Consider the following 21,954-nt stretch of genomic DNA (forward strand, 5'->3'; position numbering starts at 1 on the left):
ATTGGCTCATACTGGCCCAATTTTAAATTTGCGGTACAAAATGGCGTTTGTCCTGATGGTATTCTTCTGTTAGCTGGAAAGGGGTGTGGAACATTGCATTGTTTTTGTATATTGGATCATACTGGCCCGATTTTAAATCTGGGGCACAAAATGGCGTTTGCCGTAATGGTATTCTTTTGTTAGCTGGAAAGGGTAGTGGAACACTACATTTTTTCGCATAATGGCTCATACTGGCCAAACACAAAATTTAATCTTAAATGGCTTTTGTCTAAATGGTATTCTTTGGTTAGCTGGAAAAGGGAGTGGAAGACTACATTTCCTGTGCATTTTGGCTCAGACTGGCCCGATTTTAAATTTGGGGTACAAATTGAGGTTTGTCGTAATGATATTTTTTTTAACTGGAAAGAGGAGTTTTGCTTATTACAAAAAAAACCATTTTTTTGCTTATTCTAAGCAAAAAAATGTTGCTTATTATATAAAATAAGTTACATTTTATCGTTTGTCGTATTGATTTTTTTTTTAATTGGAAAGAGGAGTTCTGCTTATTACAAAATATATGCATTTTTTGCTTAGTGACTCCTACAGACCCGATTTTACATTTGCGATTCAAAATGGCGGTTGTCGTGATTGTTTGTCGCAATGTTATGCCCTTGTTAGCTGGAAAGGAGAATGGAATACTACATAGTCTAAGCATATTGGCTCATACTGGCTCGATTTTAAATTTAGGTACAAAATGGCTTTTTCCGTAAGGGTATTCTTTTGTTAGCTGGAAAGGGGAGTGGAACACTACATTTTCTGTGCATATTGGTTCATACTGGCCAGTTTTAAAGTTGGGGTAAAATATTGTGTTTGCACAATGGTACTCTTTTGTTAGCTGGAAAGGGGAGTGGAACACTACATTTTCTGTGCATGTTGGCTCATACTGGCCGGATTTTGAATTGGGGATACAAAATGGCTTTTTTCGTAATGGTATTCTCTTGTTAGCTGGAAAGAGGGAGTGGAAAACTAAGTTTTCTGTGCATATTGGCTCAGTGTGGCCCGATTTTAAATTCGGGGTACAAATTGGCGTTTGTCGTAATGATATTTTTTTTTAACTGGAAAGAGCAGTTTTGCTTATTACTAAAAAAGCATTTTTTTGCTTAGTGGCTCCTACTGGCCCGATTTTATATTTGGGATTCAAAATGGCGTTTGTTGTGATTATTTGTCGCAATGATATGCTTTTGTTATCTGGAAAGGAGAATGGAATACTACATAGTTCAAGTTCAAGTTCTATTTATTTTCATAAAATAACAATAAAAAAACAATATCCCACAGGGCTCAATGGCCCGTTATTTGGGAAACGGCATACAATAAATAAAGAATCATAAAACTTGTCATAAACGTACTAACCAACATCTAAATATAAATATATAATGAAAAGAAATCAACTCACCGGTAGTCCCCACAAAACAGCGACCCTCACATCACCCGACAATAAAATACGAATTAAAACTCTCCTGTCATCGAGGACACAACACCAACAAAACAACAACCCAAAAAAAAAACATAACAAATAATTAATAAGAAGCCTTTAATAAGAAACTTTTCATCCGTCTCTTAAAGGAGCCAAGAGTTCGTGACTGCCGGATCTCAGCGGGAACCAAGTTCCAAGCACGCCCCACAGTGACAACCAGGCCGAAGTCTGAACGAACCGAGGGACTAGCTGGAATCATCACGTCCTCACGGTTATGAACAATATACAAATTTACTTCCCCTACTAGTTAAAGCAGTCTCAAAATATAACAGTGGAGATTTCCCTGGAAGTACTGATATGCCAACGAAGATAGAGATAAAACATAAATATCTTTAATTTTGAGGATGTCAAGAGGAGTGTGTGTAGCCGACTGGAGAATTCTTGCCGCTTTCTCACAAGGATAGTGAATAGGAGCAAGTACCGAGGGAAATGTGGACATCCACGCAGACGAACAGTAACATATATAAGGGTAAATCAGAGATAAGTATAATAGATAGAGGATAGGGAAAGGAAATAAACGCTTTAATTTTCAGATGATCCCAAGTCCACGGGAAATTTTCACTCTTATTATTTGAACATGACACTTAAATGATAAATTTTCATCCAAAAGAACTCCCAGGAATCGCATATATCGATCCGGGAGACGACTTATGGAGACTCTTGGTGTATGAAGCTCAGTAATTTTGGGGCAGCTCAACCTTTACGAGAAAAAATAAGAAGGTAGGACTTTTTTACATTTAAAGTTAGTTGATTTATGTCAAACCAAAAGAGTATTTTCTCAGTCATTGCTTGAAACTTTAGAATAAGGGATGATTCATCCGGAGCTGCAACAACTAAAGTAGTGTCATTTGCAAATGCTATTAATTCTTCTCGACTATCAGGTGTGAACACCTAATTGCACCTACACCTAAGATTTTTGACACAATCCACAGCAAACATTGTTAATTGGGGTGTTGAAAGGTCGGTAGAGATTGTTCACATAGATGAGGAAGAGGGTTGGCCCAAGAATAGAACCTTGGGGTAATCCTTATTCAATTGGAACTTTTTCGTCTGTAACTTCCGTGGCGATAGATCTGTCAGTTAGGTATGACGAGAACCAAGACAATGCTTCCCCACGGACACCATCACACCAAAGTTTACCAATGAGAATCTAATGTGTTTGGCTATCAAAAGCTTTCATTACATCAAGAAAAATGGCTGCAGGAATAAGATTAGAATCTAAAGATCATCGTATAAACTGAAGAAGTCTATTGCAAGTATTTTCTGTAGAATACTTTGCGCGAAACCCACACTGATGCTGATGCGAAAAAAAATTTAGCTTCAAGAAATCTCACGAGACGTTTGAGCATTGCCCTTTCAAATATCTTAGAGAACACTGACAAAATAGAGATCGGCCTGTAGTTCCCAGGATCCTTTCGGTGACCTTCTTTAAAGAAAGCTATTACGCGGTCAATTTTAAGACGTTGGGGAAATACTCCTAGTTGAAATGACCTATTAATCAATTTTAAATTGGGGTGATATTCGATGGAAGAATTAGTTTAATTACTTTAGCAGAAATTTGGTCAAAACCTGCTGAAGAATTTTTTAAAGACGGCACAATATTTCTAATTTCCTACACCTTAACCTCCCCAAGAACCATTGATTTCAAGCACGAGGGACCTAAGAACTGCTTCCAAGACTTAGGCACAGAGGAATAAGAAACGCTATTGACAGTTTTTTTTTTCCCTATCTCAGCAAAGAATTTGTTCATATGATGTCGAATTTGGCCTTTTTCTGTTACAAGTTGATCGTCTACAATGAGAGACTTAGGGAGACCTTCTGGTTTCATGGACGGCCGACTAACTTCCTTAATCACGTCCCATGTTTTTTTTTATATTTTTATCGCAATCAACAAATCTCTTTGTAAAATATACTGTTTTAGCTCTGCAAATAATTGATTTCAGAAAATTACGGTACAACTTAAATGCTTCTTACATAGCCATATTTGGTCTTTTTTGTACTCCTTCCAAAGGTTCTGCTTCCTTTTTATTGACTTTAGGACTCAAGGTGTTAACCAGGGAGTTACAGGTGTTGATCTTTTTGATCGAGGATTTTTTAAAGGAGCTTTTAGACAGTAAGACGTGAATTTTTCCTTAACAGTGTCATAAAACCGGCCAAATATATCGTTATAATTACCTAAACTAATATTTTCTGGTAAAGAAAAGTCCATTTATATGTACCAAGATCCTTTTTCAATCTATCCAGCTCCACCGGTGAGCAACAAAATCTCGGTTTATCCTGGGGGACTAATATTTGTGGATTTTGGAGGATTTGAAACAGGGCTGAAACTTGCAAATGGTTGGAAATGTCAGGAAGCAGTACTGAGGATTTGAAACAGGGCTGAAACTGGCAAATGGTTGGAAATGTCAGCAAGCAGTACTTCATTCTTAATGGAGTGTAGCGATGAAAAAATATTGTCAATTAATGTTGCTGACTGGTTTGAAATCCTTGTCGGTATGTTTATACAAGGAGCCAATCCCTAGGAAATAAGTGAAGACAAGAGATTAGAAGCCTGCCTAGATGACGATTTCGCAAGGTCAGGGTTAAAGTCACCCATCAATATAACTTCATATTTTTCAGCAAAAACTTTCCTAAGAACGTCTTCTAATATCTCAAGAAATTCAGGGGCAGATCCGCTTGGAGAACGATATACTTCGCCAATTGGGATTGGCGAAATCCAAAAGCGTTAATTGGGATTTCAATAGAAAGTGACTCAAATATTTTTTCATTTTTTATGCATAAATCATGTCTTAGCACAGCCTGAAAATTATTTTGGATGTAAAATCCAAGTCCACCTTTTTTGCCCATCTCACGGTTAAGAAAAATTGACATATAACCGGAAATATCCAAATGTACCTGATTATTCACATTCAAAAATGTTTCACAGAGACCGATAAGTGTTGGGCACGAATCCCTACATAATGATTGAATATCGTCGAATGAAGAATTTAGGCCCTGAACGTTAAGATGCACAAACGGAAAAACATGACCCCACCGTGTTTTGGAGCCCCAAAATTTCAGCTCCTCCACAAACACGCTATCAATAATATTCTCAAAATTTTCATCACAACTCATATTGGAGGCTTTACCAACCGGATTGTTTAAAATTTCATTAAAATTAACTCTCTTAAATTCATTATCATTTAATCTCCCTAATGTTATGTTGGCGTTAATCCCCAACGGAGAATCAAATTTAACCATAATTACTGACCAAAACAGGTGATCGAGAGTCATGCTGTAGTCGCGCGAACATTAGTGACGTCAACTGCTTAACATTTCTAAGTAAAAAGGCTAAGAAACAAACTTGATTATTTTAATCTAAAAAAAAAAAATGACAAGTAAAATAGCACTGGAAGGTTTAAAAACTGAGGAAAAAGAAAGAAAAATAAAATGGAAAAATACAACAAGACAAACAACAATAATGAATAGCACATTTTTTAATATGTAATATATAGAGTGGAAGCGAGAACTCGCTAATGATCATGCGTCAGAGTCAAAATCATTATTTGCCGAGGGGAAAACTAAGGTAAACGGGTTGTAACATGCGTCGTCAACCTTGATCCAATTGGAACTAGGAGTCTTTTTGGATTCTAGCCATAATCTAGTCCCCTTTTGAACCACCTTGGTGTGAAACACTTTAGCGGAGGCAACTTTACAATTTCTTAAATTATAAGCCGTTCTCAGAAGATCTTTCCGACGTTTAGCCAATTCGAGTGAGAGGTCAATACTAATACTTTTCTCCGTATTTCTTAGATTACCAACACTAGCCATAATATTATCCTTTTGTCGAAGATTTAAAACAGAAACAAGAATAGGGTCCGATGCCGGGCGCGACTTTTGTCTGATGGGACGTTTAGCCTTACTTCAAAGTCTATAGATGGCCGTAAAATTAATATCCCTGTAGTTCCGTATCGACATTTCTGATAAAACATCATTAACAGTTTCTTCAATGTTTTCATTTTCCTTGTTGGGTATCCCATGGATAAGAAGATTATTAAAGTTTAGCGTATAATAGTCTAAGCATATTGGCTCATACTGGCTCAATTTTAAATTGAGGGTACAAAATGGCTTTTTTCGTAAGGGTATTCTTTTGTTAGCTGGAAAGGGGAGTGGAACACTGCATTTTCTGTGCATATTGCCTCATACTGACCCAATTTTAAAGTTGGGGTAAAAAATTGTGTTTTCGTAATGGTACTCTTTTGTTAGCTGGAAAGGGGAGTGGCATTTTTTGTGCATATTGACTCAACCTGGCCCGATTTTAAATTTGGAGTACAAAATGGTGTTTGTCGTAATGATACTCTTTTGTTAGCTGGAAAGGGGAGTTGAACACTTCATTTTCAAATGAATTTTGAGTACAAAATGGTGTTTTTCGCAATGGTATGCTTTTGTTAGCTGATTTTTGTGTATTGGCTAATACTGGCTCAATCTTAAATTTGGGGTACAAAATTGCGTTGTCGTAATGGTATTCTTTTGTTAGCTGGAAAGGGGATTGGAACACTACATTTTTAAAAGAATTTTGAGTACAAAATGGTTTTATTCGCAATGGTATGCTTTTGTTAGCTGGTTTTTGTGTATTGGCTCATACTGGCTTGATCTTAAAGTTTTTGTACAAAATGGCGTTTGTCGTAATGGTATTCTTTTGTTAGCTGGAAAGAGAGTGAAACGCTGCATTTTTTTGAACATTGGCTCATACTGGCCATATTTTAAATTTGGGGTATAAAATAGCGTTTGTCGTAATTTGATTTTTTTTTTTTTTTTTTTTTTTTTTTTTTTTTTTTTTTAACTGGAAAGGAGAGTGGAATACTACAATTTTTGAATATTGGCTCATGCTGGACTTATTTTAAATTTGGGGTACAACATGGCGTTTTTCGTAATGGTACTATTTTGTTAGCTGGAAAGGGGAGTGGAATACTCTATTTTCTGTGCATATTGACTCAAACTGGCCCGATTTTAAATTTGGAGTACAAAATGCTGTTTGTCGTAACGGTACTCTTTTGATAGCTGGAACGGGGAGTGGAACACTACATTTTCTGTGCATATTGATTCAAACTGGCCCGATTTTAAATTGGAGGTACAAAATGGCTTTTTTCGTAATGGTATTCGTTTGTTAGCTGGAAAGGGGAGTAGAACACAACATTTTCCGTGAATATTGGCTCATAATGGCCCGATTTTAAATTTGGAGTACAAAATGGCTTTTGTCGTAATGGTACTCTTTTGATAGCTGGAAAGGGGAGTGGAACACAACATTTTCTTTGCATATTGACTCAAACTGGCCCGATTTTGAATTGGAAATACAAAATGGCTTTTTTCGTAATGGTATTCTCCTGTTAGCTGGAAAGGGGAGTGGAAAACTACATTTTCCGTGCATATTGGCTCATACTGGCCCTATTTTAAATTTTGAGTACAAAATGGTGTTTGTCGCAATGGTATGCCTTTGTTAGCTGGAAACATAATTTTATAAATTTTTAAACGATCTAATTTTTGTTTCCGTATGACGTCACTCATCCTCACATACCTGTAAAAATATCTAGAGCTGTGAACAAATTTTTGATTACTGTCCCTTTTTGTTCTCTGTATCTATCAGGTCTGCGCTTAATTTTATGCTTTTTGGGCAGATTAAACTTTTGTTTAAATATAACGTTGCTCTTACCCACTTACCCTGTTCAAATTTTTTGAGATATGCATCAATCCTTATTTACAGTTCTATTTTATTCTGTGCATCGGCTCTGCACATAATTTTATAAATTCTCTAAAATATCAAATTTTTGTTTACATATGACGTTATTCCTACCCACTTAACCTGAACTAATCTCTGGAGCTGTACATCAGTTCATTAGATAAAAGAACATGAAAATATCCGTACATTGTATTTGCAACTAGTTTACATCATTGTGTCCCAAAATGAAATATTATTATCTTGTGCCTGCGCAGTGGAAGAGTCTGGGTCTTTGAGTTCTAAAGTACTCCGGTTCAATCCCACACGGCGCAAGGAATCTAGATATATGTCAGCTATAGGATTATCCCTTTTTTATATTATTCCTTTAGCTTCCTGCTTAATTCGAGATGGAACCGCTGGTAAAAAGAATTTTGAATTTCTGCTTTAAAGATCCGTATATGACCCTTTTGGTCAGTGCTAAAGCTCTATATTTTACCCCCTTTGACAGTTAATCACTCTCTATAATCCCAACTATCCCCCCGTTATGCGGTGGGGTATAGCATGTTTTCTTTTGTCTCCTAATTGACAGCAAAAAAGGCATAATTGTTTGGTAAAGAAACGTTTTAAGGATATACACATGCAAATCAAGATCCATTTAGCAATTAATCAAGATAGGTGTTCTTGGTTCAGAAGTTAGTCGTAGAGTTTTCACGCTACCCTCAGATGAGCATGCAGAAATAAGAGCTGTGAGTATTTCCTCCTTCTTCCCTCCTTCATTACTATTACATACCTCTACTTTGCTATAGATTGGTATAGTATACTAAAGGTATAGTATAGATATAGTATATCTATATCTTGTATATCTATAGTATAGTATACCCTTACCTGTACCATATCTTTGGGTATAGTATATATTCCTTTACTTTATTTATAGGAGAGGATTTCATTCAAATTACAAGAATAAGTAATATATTTTATGTACATCAGATGGTACAATTTAAAGTTATATACACAACCAAATAATATTATATAAAAAAAAATACCACATAAGACATGACGTGTCAACAAAGACAACTGGACACTTTCAACCTAAATCATAGAGGTTGATTAAAACTGAGAATTGGGTTTAAATTGGCGAAAAATAGTTGAAATAGATTAAGTTTATATCACCTAATTGTTATATTTTAATCATAATTTTCACAGTTTACTGGTAATAATCTTGTGAAACAGATCTTAGTCCCAAAAGGCCCATAATATTAACCTCGAAGTTTTCATAAGAAATTTGATGTTACTGTCTGTCAGGAATATGAGCCTTTGCAAAATGATCTAAAAAATTAATAGACTAAACCGTTTTCTTCTCTGTCGGTAGTGAAGTAAATACAGATTAGTCAGATCAACTCAGAATAGAATGAGGGCCAACTTTCGTTTAATTAAACAGTTCCCGGCCCATAAAAAGTAAGAAAGAGTTCAGTGGCACCAGCTCATAGAAATATTTTGGGAGTGGGGCAAAATACATGTTAGAAAATCTAGGGCTGGGACGGCAATTTTGTTTTTCTTAATTTGTTTTTATAAGAGATTGCAAAAAAGGATGTTTTTCAAGGAAAAACCAAAAAAAGGTAACACTCCAACCACCTTTCCATCTAATTTCTGTCAATGAAGGAGATTTTGTATTTCAATTCTGATCTTCTTAATGTTAATTTCAGCCAAAGCTGCATAATTAGCTGAATTTTAAAGAAAATAGTAAGGACTTCAAAAAGAGACACTAGTGATAAATCGGAAATTAATAGTCGGACAACGTTAGACCCTTCGTTAATAGACCCCTCGTTAGACTTTCTAATGCTTTTGGATGACTTTTTTATCCCATTCATTTTTTTTTGTATATTGGCTCATACTGGCCCAATATTAAATTTGCGGTACAAAATGGCGTTTGTCGTAATGGTCTTCCTTTATTAGCTGGAAAGGGTAGTGGAACACTACATTTTATCGCATAATGGCTCAAACTGGACAAACACAAAATTTAATCTTAAATGGCTTTTGTCTAAATGGTATTCTTTTGTTAGCTGGAAAGGGGAGTGGAACACTACATTTTTTGTGGATTATGTCTCATACTGGCCGTATTTAAATTTGGGGTACACAATGGCTTGTGTCGTAACGGTATTCTTTTGTTAGCTTGAAAGGGGAGTGGAACACTATATTTTCTGTGCATATTGGCTCAAACTGGCCCGAATTTAAATTTGGAATAAAAAATGGCTTGTGTCGTAATAGTATTCTTTTTTGTTAGATGGAAAGGGGAGTGGAACACTACATTTTTTGTGCATATTGGCTCAGACTGGCCCGATTTTAAATTTGGGGTACAAAATGGCGTATGTTGTAATGATATTTTTTTTAACTGGAAAGAGGAATTTTGCTTATTACAAAAAATAAGCATTTTTTTTGCTTAGTGGCTCCTACTGGCATGATCTTAAATTTGGTGTACAAAATGGCGTTTGTCATAATGGTATTCTTTTGTTAGCTGGAAAGAGAGTGAAACACTGTATTTTTTTGCACATTGGCTCATGCTGGCCCTATTCTAAATTTGGGTGAAAATGAAAATGAAGTTTCCCGTAATAGTACTCTTTTGTTAGCCGGAAAGAGGAGTGAAACACTACATTTTCTGTGCATATTGGCTCATATTGGCACGATTTTAAATTTGGAGTACAAAATGGTGTTTGTCGCAATGGTATGCTTTTGTTAGCTTTAAATGGGAGTTGAACACTACATTTTCTGTGCTTATTGGCTCACACTGGCCCGATTTTAAATTTAGAATACAAAATGGCTTTTTTCGTAATGTTACTCTTTGGTTAGCTGGAAAGGGGAGTGGAACACTACATTTTCTGTGCATATTGGCTCTTACTGGCACGATTTTAAATTTGGAGCACAAAAGGGTGTTTGTCGCAATGGTATGCTTTTATTAGCTGGAAAAATGGCTTTCGTCGCAATGGTATGCTTTTGTTGGCTGGAAAGGGGAGTGGAACACAACATTTTCTGAGTATATCGGCTCATACTGGCCTTATTTTAAATTTGGAGTACAAAATGGCTTTTTGCAATGTTATGCTTTTTTTAGCTGGAACCTGGAGTGGAAAACTACATTTTGTGTACATATTGGCTCATACTGGCTTGATTATAAATTTGGGTTACAAAATGGATTTTTTCGTAATACTGTTATTTTGTTAGCTGGAAAGGGGACTGGAACACTATATGTTCAGTGCATATTGGTTCATACTGGCCCGATTTTAAATTTGGAGTACAAAATGGTGTTTGTCGCAATGGTATGCTTTTGTTAGCTGGAAAGGGGAGTGGAACACTACATTTTCTGTGCATATTGGCTCATACTGGCCCGATTTTAAATTTGGAGTACAAAATGGTGTTTGTCGCAATGGTATGCTTTTGTTAGCTGGAAAGGAGAGTGGAACACTACATTTTCTGTGCATATTGGTTCATACTGGCATGATTATAAATTGGGGTTACAAAATGGTCTTTTTCGTAATGGTATTACTTTGTCAGCTGGAAAAGGGACTTGAACACTACATCGCAATGGTAATCTTTTGTTAGCTGGAAAGGGGAGTATAACCTACAATTTCTGTACATATTGGCTCATACTGGCCCGATTTCGAATTAGGGGTACAAAACGACATTTTTCGTAATGGTATTCTTTTGTTAGCTGGAAAGAGAGTGGAATACTGCACTTTCTTTTGCACATTTAAATCTGGGCGAGATTTAAATTTGGGGTACAAAATGGCGTTTGTCGTAATGTGATTTTTTTTTTTTTTTTTTTTTTTTACTGGAAAGGGGAGTGGAACACTACAATATTTGCTTATTTGCTCAAGCTGGCCCTATTTTAAATTTGGGGTACAAAATGAGGTTTATTGTAATGGTATTCTTTTTTTTAGCTGGAAAAGGGAGTGGAACACTACATTTTCTGTGCATATTGGCTCATACTGACCCGTTTTTAAATTTGGGGGTAAACAATTGTGTTTTTGTAATGGTATTCTTTTGTTAGCTGGAAAGGGGAGTGGAACACTACATTTCCAGTGCATATTGGCTCATACTGGCCTTATTTGAAATTTGGAGTACAAAATGGTGATTGTCGCAACGGTATGCTTCTTTTAGCCTGAAAGGGGAGTGGAACACTACATTTTCTGTACAAATTGGCTCATACAGGCCCAATTATAAATTTGGAGTAGAAAATCGCTTTTGTCGTAATGGTATTCTTTTGTTAGCTGGAAAGGAGAGTGGAACACTACATTTTCTGTTTATTGGCTCCTAATGGCCCGATTTCAAATTGGGGGTACAAAATGGCTTTGTCGTAATGGTATTCTTTTTTTTAGCTTTTATTAGCTCGATTTTAAATTTTGAGTACAAAATGGTGTTTGTCGCAATGGTATGCTTTTGTTAACTAGAAAGAGGAGTGGAACACTGCATGTGCTTTGTATATTGACTCAAACTTGCCCTATTTGAAATTTGGAGTACAAATTGGTGTTCGTCGCAATGGTATGCTTTTGTTAGCTAGAAATGGGAGTGGAACACTACATTTTCTGTGCTCACACTGGCCTATTTTAAATTGGGGATACCAAATGGCTTTTGTCGTAATGGTATTCTTTTGTTAGCTTTTTGTTAGCATCTATAAAACGCACACTATTGCTTCAAACACCATTGTGTTTGTAATTGCGACAAAATGGTTTTTGTACCAATGACAAACACCATTTTGTATTCCTAATTTAAAATCGGGCCATTACAAATCAAAAGATTGCTCTTGTAAAGTACCCTTGTGCTAAATAAATTGTGGGCACAAAAATCAGTCGGATATTATTATACAGATCGTGCTACTCCAGTTTGCCACCCACTACCGTTAAGACTCCACAGGTAGAGGGGAAGGGGAACCTTTCTGTCACATAATATTTTGTGGCTAAAAAATTTATCTATCATAATCAATTTACTTCCACTTTCTAAATCTGTTTAGCTGTAAGATTTTAAATCATGGGGACGACCGTGGCTTCCTAATTTGATTCAGTTTCAAGCCTAGTAAATTTTTGCAAAGAGTAGAAATTGTCCTTTTTTTCCTTTCGCTATGTGTGATTATCCGTGTCTTAAGTATCTGACCTAGAAAGTTGAAGCTAGGTCATCTAATGACCTAATCAGCATCTCTGAATCAGCATCTAATATACAAAATAGCGTTTGTCGTAATGATTTTTTTTTTTTTAACTGGAAAGAGGAGCGGAACACTACATTTTTTCATATTGGCTCATACTGGCCCGATTTTACATTTTGGGTACAAAATGGCGTTTGTCGTAATTGTATTGTTTTGTTAGCTGGAAACGGGAGTGGAACACTATATTGTTTTTGCGCATTGGCTCTTACTGGCTTTATTTTAAATCTGGGGTACAAAAGGGTGTCTATTGTAATGGTGTTATTTTGTTAGCTGGAAAAGGGAGAGGAAAACTACATTTTCTGTACATTATGGCTTCTACTGGCCCGATTTTTAATTTGGAGCACAAAAAGGCTTTTTTAGTAATGGCATTTTTTTTTATAGCCGGGAAGGGGAGTAGAAAGCTACATTTTCTGTGCGTTTTGGCTCTTACCGGCCCGATTTTAAATTGGGGATACAAAATGGCTTTTGTCGGGATGGTATTCTTTTGCCATCTGGAAAGGGGGTGGAGCACTACATTTTCTGTGCATATTGGCTCATATTGGCCGGATTTTAAATTGGGGTTCAAAATGGCTTTTGTCGTGATGGTATTCTTTTGCCATTTGGAAAGGGGAGTGGAGCACTACATTTTCTGTGCATATTGGCTCATACTGGCTCGATTTTAAATTTGGAGTGCAAAATGGCTTTTGTCGTAATGTCTCTCTTTTGTTTGCTAGAAAGGTTATTGGAACACTACATTTACTTTGCAACATGGCTCATACTGGCCTGATTTTACATATGGGGTAAAAAATGGCTTTTTTCGTAATGGTATTCTTTTTTTAGCTGGAAAGGGGAGTGGTACACTACATTTTCAAATGAATTTTGAGTACAAAATGGTGTTTGTCGCAATGGAACGCTTTTGTTAACTGGAAACATTTATACATTTTTGAAAAGATCAAATTTGTGTTTCCTTATGACGTCACTCATCCCAACATACCCTATACAAATATCTGGAAGTGTTAATTAATTCTTGATTACTGTCCCTTTTTGTTCTGTGCATCAGGTGTGCACTTAATTTTATACTTTTTCAGCAGATTAAGTTTTTGTTTACATATGACGTTGCTCATCATCACTTATCCTGTACAAATCTCTGGAAATGTGTATCAATCCATAAGTACAGTCCTTTTTTATTCTGTGCATCAGCTCAGCACAAGTGTGCAGTGTCGTCTTTTGAAATTTCTGATTTGATGCCTATTTGTATTTTAATCGAATAACACTGTGAAAATTACAGAGGATGATATGAACTTTCTTCCATATAAATTTAATGCGTTCACTTAGAAATAATTTCCAAAGTTTTAATGACGCATCAATTTTGTTGTTATTCCAAGGGTAACTTTTTTTGTAAACAATGTAGAATTTTTTCTTCAACATGGTTTTTGATTTGATTTTTTTTTGTTTTGATTTTTTCTTCAACATGAGTTTTGATTTTGCTAATATCCCAACATTTTTTCGAAGTAAAATGTCCTAGCTGCGAAGTTAAACTTTTGGACAATCAGATAACTTTGAATACTGATAAAACTTTATGTCTTCTCTCTTTCGTGAATCTTTCCTGTATCTCTTCGTTCAAAATCACCATTCGAAGCTAGGAGATACTTTCTTGATACACCAAGTTACTCTGCCCTCTAGATAATTTTCCTCAAGGTTTAGTTACTTACATTGCTTTAGTTAATTTTGGCCAACTTCATCTCGTTCAGGATACTTTCTTTAGTGTAGAAGCAGATAACGTTCATTTCGTCTGAAAGTACTAAAAGATAATAACCAATTTACCCAGTTTTTGCAAAGTTTCCTAAAACTACGGGCAGAATATTTTTCTCTTCTCAGTTCCCATCATACCGGTTTAGAACTGTCGGTTATAAATTTTTTTTTAGGAAATCGTGTAGGTTTAATAAGTATCGGAATCGTATGAATAGAGGCGTTCGCTACTTCTTGAACTGAACAAAAACTCTTTTCTATATCACTACTTTGAAAAACAAGAGCCAAGAGCTCATATGGCACTTGTGACGATATCGGAACCTAAAAGTAATATAGACACGTGAAATTTTGCTTATTCTCGAAGTCACCAAAGTACTAGAAATCCCCTCAACTCCCCCAAAGAGATTTGATCTGATCCGGTTATATAAATTAGGTATCTAGAACTTGTGCTTATTCTTCCCATCACGTTTCATCCCTATTTCTCCACTCTAAGCGTTTTCCAAGATTTCTGGTTTTTAAGATTTGCGTTTCCCCCTCCACCCCCCAATGTCCCCAGATCCGATCCGAATTGAAAATGGAACATTTGAGACGATATCTTTCTATATATCAAGTTTCATTTAAATCCGATCACCCATTCGTAAGATAAACATACCTCAGTTTTCACGATTTGTCATCGCTCAAGCCCACTTCCCCCAGATGGTTGAATCTGGGAAATGGCTGTTATCAAGTCAATTTTTGCAGGTCCCTGACACGCCTATCAATTTTCATCGTCCTAGCACGTCCAGAAGCACCGAACTCACGAAAGCAATGGAAATCCCCTCTAAACTCCCTCAAAGAGAGCAGATCCAGTCCAGTTATGTCAATCACGCATCTAGGACTTGTGCGTATTCTTCCAACACAGTTTCATCCCGATTTCTCCACTCTAAGCATTTTCTAAGATATCTGGTTTCCTCCTCCAACTCCCCCCAGTGCCAACTGATCCGGTCGGAATTTAAGATAAGAGGTCTGAGACGTGAGGTCCTCCTAAATATCAAATTTCATTAAGATCCGATCACCCGTACAGAAGTTAAAATAACTAATTTTTTCTCTACTCTCCGAACTACTTGGCCGACAGACAAGCGCCATAAAAATAGAGCTGTACCAATATCCCCTAGGAATTCCGTTAAATAACGGGGTAACCTGCGAACTGTCTGACTTGCACCGAGTATTAACGAACAGTAGACGTAGGCGGATGTGAAAATAACGATCAAAATTTTCATTTTGCTGATTAGAGACCTAAGGCAAATTTGCAATATAGACGCCCAAATTTGAAAATTTCAGCATATATTTCACGAATGGTGGACTTGTCCCACCCTGTTGAAATCGGAGTCACGCATGGATTTGCAACCTGATCGGAGAGCACTAAGATGGGTCCTTTTGTCCACACCCTCTCGAATTCTTTCTCCTACTGCGTGCACTCAAATTTCAACTCCCTTTTGCCAGCCTTGTGGTGTCTACGCTTGGTCTCCAATTTCCTTTGGTCAACAATTCTTATTGTCTGCTACTGTTCCAGTTATGTATGCATTATGTACGAATGTGTGTCCGATCCCCATAGTGAAGGGTGCTTTAAACAAATTGGAAACACACAAAATGAATTAAAAACACAAAAAGTAAATTGAAAACACCCAAAATAAATTGAAAACATACAAAATAAATTAAAAACACATAAAATAAGTTGAAAACACACAAATTACATTGAAAACACCCAAAATAAATTGAAAACACACAGAATACATAATAGTGATTAAAACTTTTAATTGAGACAGTAATTCAAAAAAATTGTAAACCCAGAAGTTTCACATTCGAAATCCTTTACCAACGAAAAGAGAGAGAAAGAACCAACGAAAAACTCATAGCATACAACTGAAAATACTAGAAGTTGCATAAAATATACTAATTACATTGTTAAAATTAGGTTAGTTATAGCCTATCTCATATCGTATCATTTTGAGCTGTGTGTACGTTTTGTTGTGCATCATTCAGAAGAGTATTCAGTAAAGTTTTTTTTTCCTCAGATTTGGTTTTTTTTATTGCTAATATTTATTTTTGTTCATATTGTTATCTAGTTTTCTTTACTTTTCTTTTTCTAATGGTCTCAAGCTGTAAAGCCAAAGTATTAAGGCGTTGCTATTTTATTCAGTGCTTCGTCGGAATTAGTAATTTTTCTCATTGTTGCTGATTTTTATAGTATGTCATTTTATTTATAAATGGAACGTTATCCTGGTCTAAGGAATTATTTATGCTCATTATGCATCGTATAAAGGGGAAGGAAATGTTCTGTGCCTCTTGGTCAAGAACTTTCAAGATCCGTTTTTGACCTTTTTGGTCAGTGCTATAGATCTATATTTTACCCCCTTTGATAGTTAATCGCTCTCTATAATTCCAACTATCCCCCCTTTATGCGGTGGGGTATAGCAAGTTTTCTTTTGTGTCCTAATTGACAGCAAAAAAGGCATTCTTGTTTGGTAAAGAAATGTTTTAATGATATGCACCTGCAAAATAAGATCCATTTAGCAACTAATCAAGTTAGGTGTTCTTGGTTCAGAAGGTGGTCATAGAGTTTTTACACTACCCTCAGCTGAGTATACAGAAATAAAAGCTATGTGTATTTCGTACTTGTTCCCTGCTATATTGCTATTACATACCTCTACTTTGCTATAGATTGGTATAGTATACCAAAGGTATAGTATAGATTACTATACCCTTACATATACCATACCTTTTGGTATAGTATATACCGATACATCTAGTTTATGGTATAGTTCAGAAGGATATCTCTGCTGAAGACAACAAAAGTACCGTAACATTAAGAATGTCGATTTAATTTTAAATTAAGTTTTGTTTTCCTTCAATACAGGGTGAAAACTACCTTATCACCTTTTTATTGCTCTGCCACATTGTCTTTTTACCGGTACGGTAAAATACATCTCTTACCTGCATTTATTTAGTCCGGTAAATACAAATTAAACGTTGTGCATTTTTTCAAGGGTTTTGTGCCGCCACGTGGCAGAATAATTCTCGAATATCTAAGACCCCTCGTTAGACTTTGTAATACTTCTGAACAATTTTTTTTATCCTATTCATGTTTTTTTGGCATATTGGCTCATACTGGCCCAATTTTAAATTTGGAGTACTAAATGGTTTTTGTTCAAATTCTCTTGTTAGCTAGAAAGGAGAATGGAACTGTGCTATTATTGAATTGGGAGTACAAAGTGGCTTTTGTCGTAGTGGTATTCTTTTTTTTTGCCGGAAAGAGGAGTGGAACACTACATTTTCTGTGCATTTTGGCTCGTACCGGCCCGATTTCAAATCGGGGGTAAAAAATGACTTTTGCTAGCTGGAAAGAGGAGTGGAGCACTACATTTTCTGTGCATATTGGTTCAAACTAGCCCGATTTTAAATTTGGGGTAAAAAATAGCTTTTATCGTAAGGGTATTCTTTTGTTTGCCGGTTTTGGGAGTAGAACACTACTTATTCTGTCCATATTAGTTTATGCTGGCTCGATTTTAAATTGGGGGTACAAAATGGCTTTTTTCGTAATGGTATACTTTTGTTAGCTGGAAAAGGGAGAGGAACACTATATTTTCTGTGCATATTGGCTCATACTAGCCAGATTTTAAATTGGGGGTACAAAATGGCTTTATTCGTAATAGTATTCTTTTGTTAGCTGGAAAGGGGAGTGGAACACTACATATTCCGTGCATATTGGTCCATACTGGCTTGATTTTAAATTTGGAGTACAAAATGGTGTTTGTCGCAATGGTATGCTTTTGTTAGCTGGAAACGTAATTTTATACATTTTTGAAAAAATTAAATTTTCGTTTCCGTATGACATCACTTATCACCACATACCCTGTACAATTATCTGGAAGTGTGAATAAATTATTTTTACTGTCTCTTTTTGTTCTTTGCTTCATTTTATACTTTTTTACATATTTTGTTTACATATGACCTTGCACATCCCCACTTACCCTGTACAAGTCTCTGGAGCTGTGCATCAATCCATACTTACGGTCATATTTTCTTCACTGTATCAGGTCTGAACATAATTCTATACATTTTTGAAAGTATCAAATTTTGCTTACAAATGACGTTATTTCTACCCACTTAACCTAAACAAATCTCTGGATCTCTGGGATCCCCAAGCCCCCCCCCCCCACCCCCGCACGCGTAAGTCGTGACGCACCATATTAGTTATGCGCCATTATAGTTGTGTCCCTGTGTCCCACCTGTGTATATAGATAGTTCTATTCCATTTTCTATACCACTGTATATTAATCAAGTATTCAATAATACAATCTGTATTAACATGTTTTTTTTTAATGATTGATATTGCACTGTGTTTTTTCTTTTTTTTTCTCTTTTTCCTCTTTTTTTCAGTTTTTTCTCTTTTTTAGTTGTTTTTAGTTTTTTCGTTTTTTTTATTTATTATTTCATTTTTTTTTCTTTTTTTTAGTTTTTTTTCCTTTTTACCTTTTTGCTTTTTTTTCATTTTAGCTATTGTTTAGTTTTCTTTCTTTAGTTTTCACTTTTTTTACTTTTGTTTTTTTTTTCAGTTTTTTCTTTTTTTAGTTTTTATTTTCTTTTTTAGCTTTTGCTTGTTTAGTTTTTTTTCTTCTTTTTTTTAAATTTTTAGTTTTTTCTATTTTGGTTTTTAGTTTTTTATTTATTTTTTTCAGTTTTTTGTTTTTGTTTTTCTTTTTTTTTCTTTTTTACCTTTGTTTAAATTTAAATTTTCTAGTTTTTTCTTCTTTTTTTCGTTTCCTGTTTTCTTTATTCTTATTTTTTCTTTTTTTCTAGTTTTTTCTTTTATAGTTTTTTTTTAGTTTTTTTTTTTTTTTAGAGCAGAAAATGTCCTTTTTTCCTTTCGCTATATGTGATTACCTTTGTCTTAAGTATCTGAGCTAGCAAGTTGAAGCTCATGGGTAGAAATTTAAGTGGTGTTGATAGCATCTTCTCATTGTTTAATTAATCAAAACAAAATTTTTAATTTATAAACTGTACAGATAACAATTGACACTTTTAAAATTTCATGTTATCTTATACTCTTTAATTTTTACGCTGCTTTGTTTCCTCATAAAATGACAAACATGGCTGTTTCGTAAGTAAAAAAAAAAACAACAAAAAACAAAAACACAAAAAAAAACAATAAAAAACCTTATAAAGCGGTCGTGTCTTCGATGGTCACGTAAACAACACGAGAATTTTCACGGAAATAAATAACACAAAAATCTACAGAGGCAGTGCTGCCTCTAATAATTTAACAGCATCTGTTCTGCATCTTTGTTGTTCTTTTTCTCTTTACTGTTATATTTCTTATGAACAATGCCACTTTTGATTTATTTTTTTCTTAAAAATTTCTTGGTTCCTCTTCCTATACTGTATATCTTGACAAATAATGTGTTTTTGGCATTTAGGGAAAGGGCCTTAGTTGTTTTATTTCTATTGAGAAAATTTCCCACGACTTATTACGAAAACTGCAAAAAAAAACAGTTGGATAGTAAATAACAAATGACAACAAATGAAACCGGTTCTCTTGCCAAGAACGATTGTCTTTGGACAATTGTGGGGTGGAGCACCACTACTGCTTTTACAGCTTGTTCTTTGTTTTGTTTTTCTAATGATCAGCGGTCTGTAGGCTACTTCCGAAGTGATAAGAGATACAAACTCGATTTTTTTTTTGTATGAGAGTCTTGAAACAGAACGGGGTTTTTAATTGATAGTTTTAAAAATTTGCAATAGTTCTCTATAAAAATTATTTTTTCCTCCTGTTTTACATGGTACCAAAACAAGACTATCTTACCTGGGAAAGTAAACCTTTTGAGAAAAATTTTATATTACTCTGCAGAAAATTTAATTATCTCTGAAAACAGGAGAACAAAACTCCATATCTCTTCTAAATTTCATGGAAACAATCTTGAAAAAGTCGATTTCGAATGTCAAATTTGCAGCGTCATCTTTTGAAATTTTTGATTTGATGCCTATTTATATTTTAATCGAATAGCAGTGTGAAAAGTACCCAGAATGATATGAACTTTCTTCCTTATAAATTTAATTTGTTCATTTAGAAATAATTTCCAAAGTTTTAACGACGCATCAATTTTGTTGTTATTTCAGGGGTAAATTTTTTTGTAAACAAGGTAAATTTTTTCTTCAACATTGATCGACGATCCTCTAAGAACTGAAACTGACATTGATTTTCTAAAAATAAGTTCCTCCCTTTTCTTTTTCTATTTTGAAGTTTTGATTTTACTAATATCCCAACATTTTTTCTAAGTAAAATGTCATAGCTACGAAGTTAAACTTTTTGAAAATCAGATAACTTTGAATACTGATAAAGCTTTATATTTTCTCTCTTTTGTGAGTCTTTCCTGTATCTCTTCGTTCAAAATCACCACTAGAAGCTAGAAGATGCTCTCTTTATACACCAAGTTACTTTGCCGCCTTGATAATTTTTCTAAACATTTGTTACTTACATTACTTGAGTTAATTTTAGCCAACTTAACCTCGTTCAGGGTACTTTCTATAGTTTAAAAGCTGATAACGTTCATTTGGTCTGAAGGTACTAGCCAATTTACCCAATTTTTGCAAAGTTCTCTAGAACTACGGGCAGAATTTTGTCTCTTCTCAGTTCGAATGTAGAGGACAAAGACATCTTACCGGTTTAGATTTGTTGGAGATAACCTTTTTTGTAGTTTAAATAAGTATTGGAATCGTATTAATAGAGGCGTTCGCTACTTCTTGAATTTGAACGAATTTTTTTCTTATTTCCCTACTTTGAAAAATTACTATGGCCGAATCTGAGAAATGACTGTTAAAAAGTCAATTTTTCAAGGTCCCTGGCACGCCTATCAATTTCATCGTCCTAGCACGTCCAGAAGCACTGAATTTACCAAAGCATTGGAACCCCCCCCCCCCCCCAACTCCCACAAAGAGAGCGGATCCTGCCCGGTTATGTCAATTACGTATTCAAGACTTTTGCTTATTCTTCCCACCAAGTTTCAACCCGATCTCTCTACTCTAAGGTTTTTCTATGATTTCTGGGCTCCTCCTCCAACTCCCCCCAATGTCAACAGGTCCGGTTGGGATTTAAAATAAGAGCTCTGAGACATGAGGTTTTTCTAAATATCAAATTTTATTAAGATCCAATCACCCGTTCATAAGTTAAAAATACCTCCTTTTTTTCTCTACTTTCCGAATGAACCGTCCCTCCTCTACTCCCTCCACCCCCCCCCAGATGGTCGAATCGGGGAAGAGACAATTTCTAATTTAATATGTTCTTGTCTCTTGATACGCCTGCCAATTTTCATAGTCCTAGCTTATTTGGAAGTGCCCGAACTAGAAAAGTGGGGACTGACAGACCGACCGACCAACGGACGGAAAGAAATTGCGATCGTCACATGGCACTTGGCCGACGTGCAAGTGCCACAAAAATAGAACTGAACTAAAATTCCCAAGGAATTCCGTTAAATAACGGGGTAACCTGCAAACTGTCTGACTTGCACCGAGTATTAACGAATAGTAGACGTAGGCGGGTGTGAAAATTACGAACAAATTTTTCAGTTTGCTAATTAGAGACCTAAGATTAACTTGCAATATAGACGCCCAAATTCGAAAACTTAAGCATATATTTCACGAATGGCGGAATTGTCCCACCCTGTTGAAATTGGAGTCATGCATGGATCCGCAACCTGATCAGAGAGCACTAAGTTGGGTCCTTTTGTCCACACCCTCTCGAATGATTTCTCCTATTGCGCACACTCAAGTTTCAACTCCCTTTTTCCAGCCTTT

Source organism: Artemia franciscana, chromosome 20 (genome assembly GCF_032884065.1).
Source record: "Artemia franciscana chromosome 20, ASM3288406v1, whole genome shotgun sequence".
Lineage (NCBI taxonomy): Eukaryota > Metazoa > Arthropoda > Branchiopoda > Anostraca > Artemiidae > Artemia > Artemia franciscana.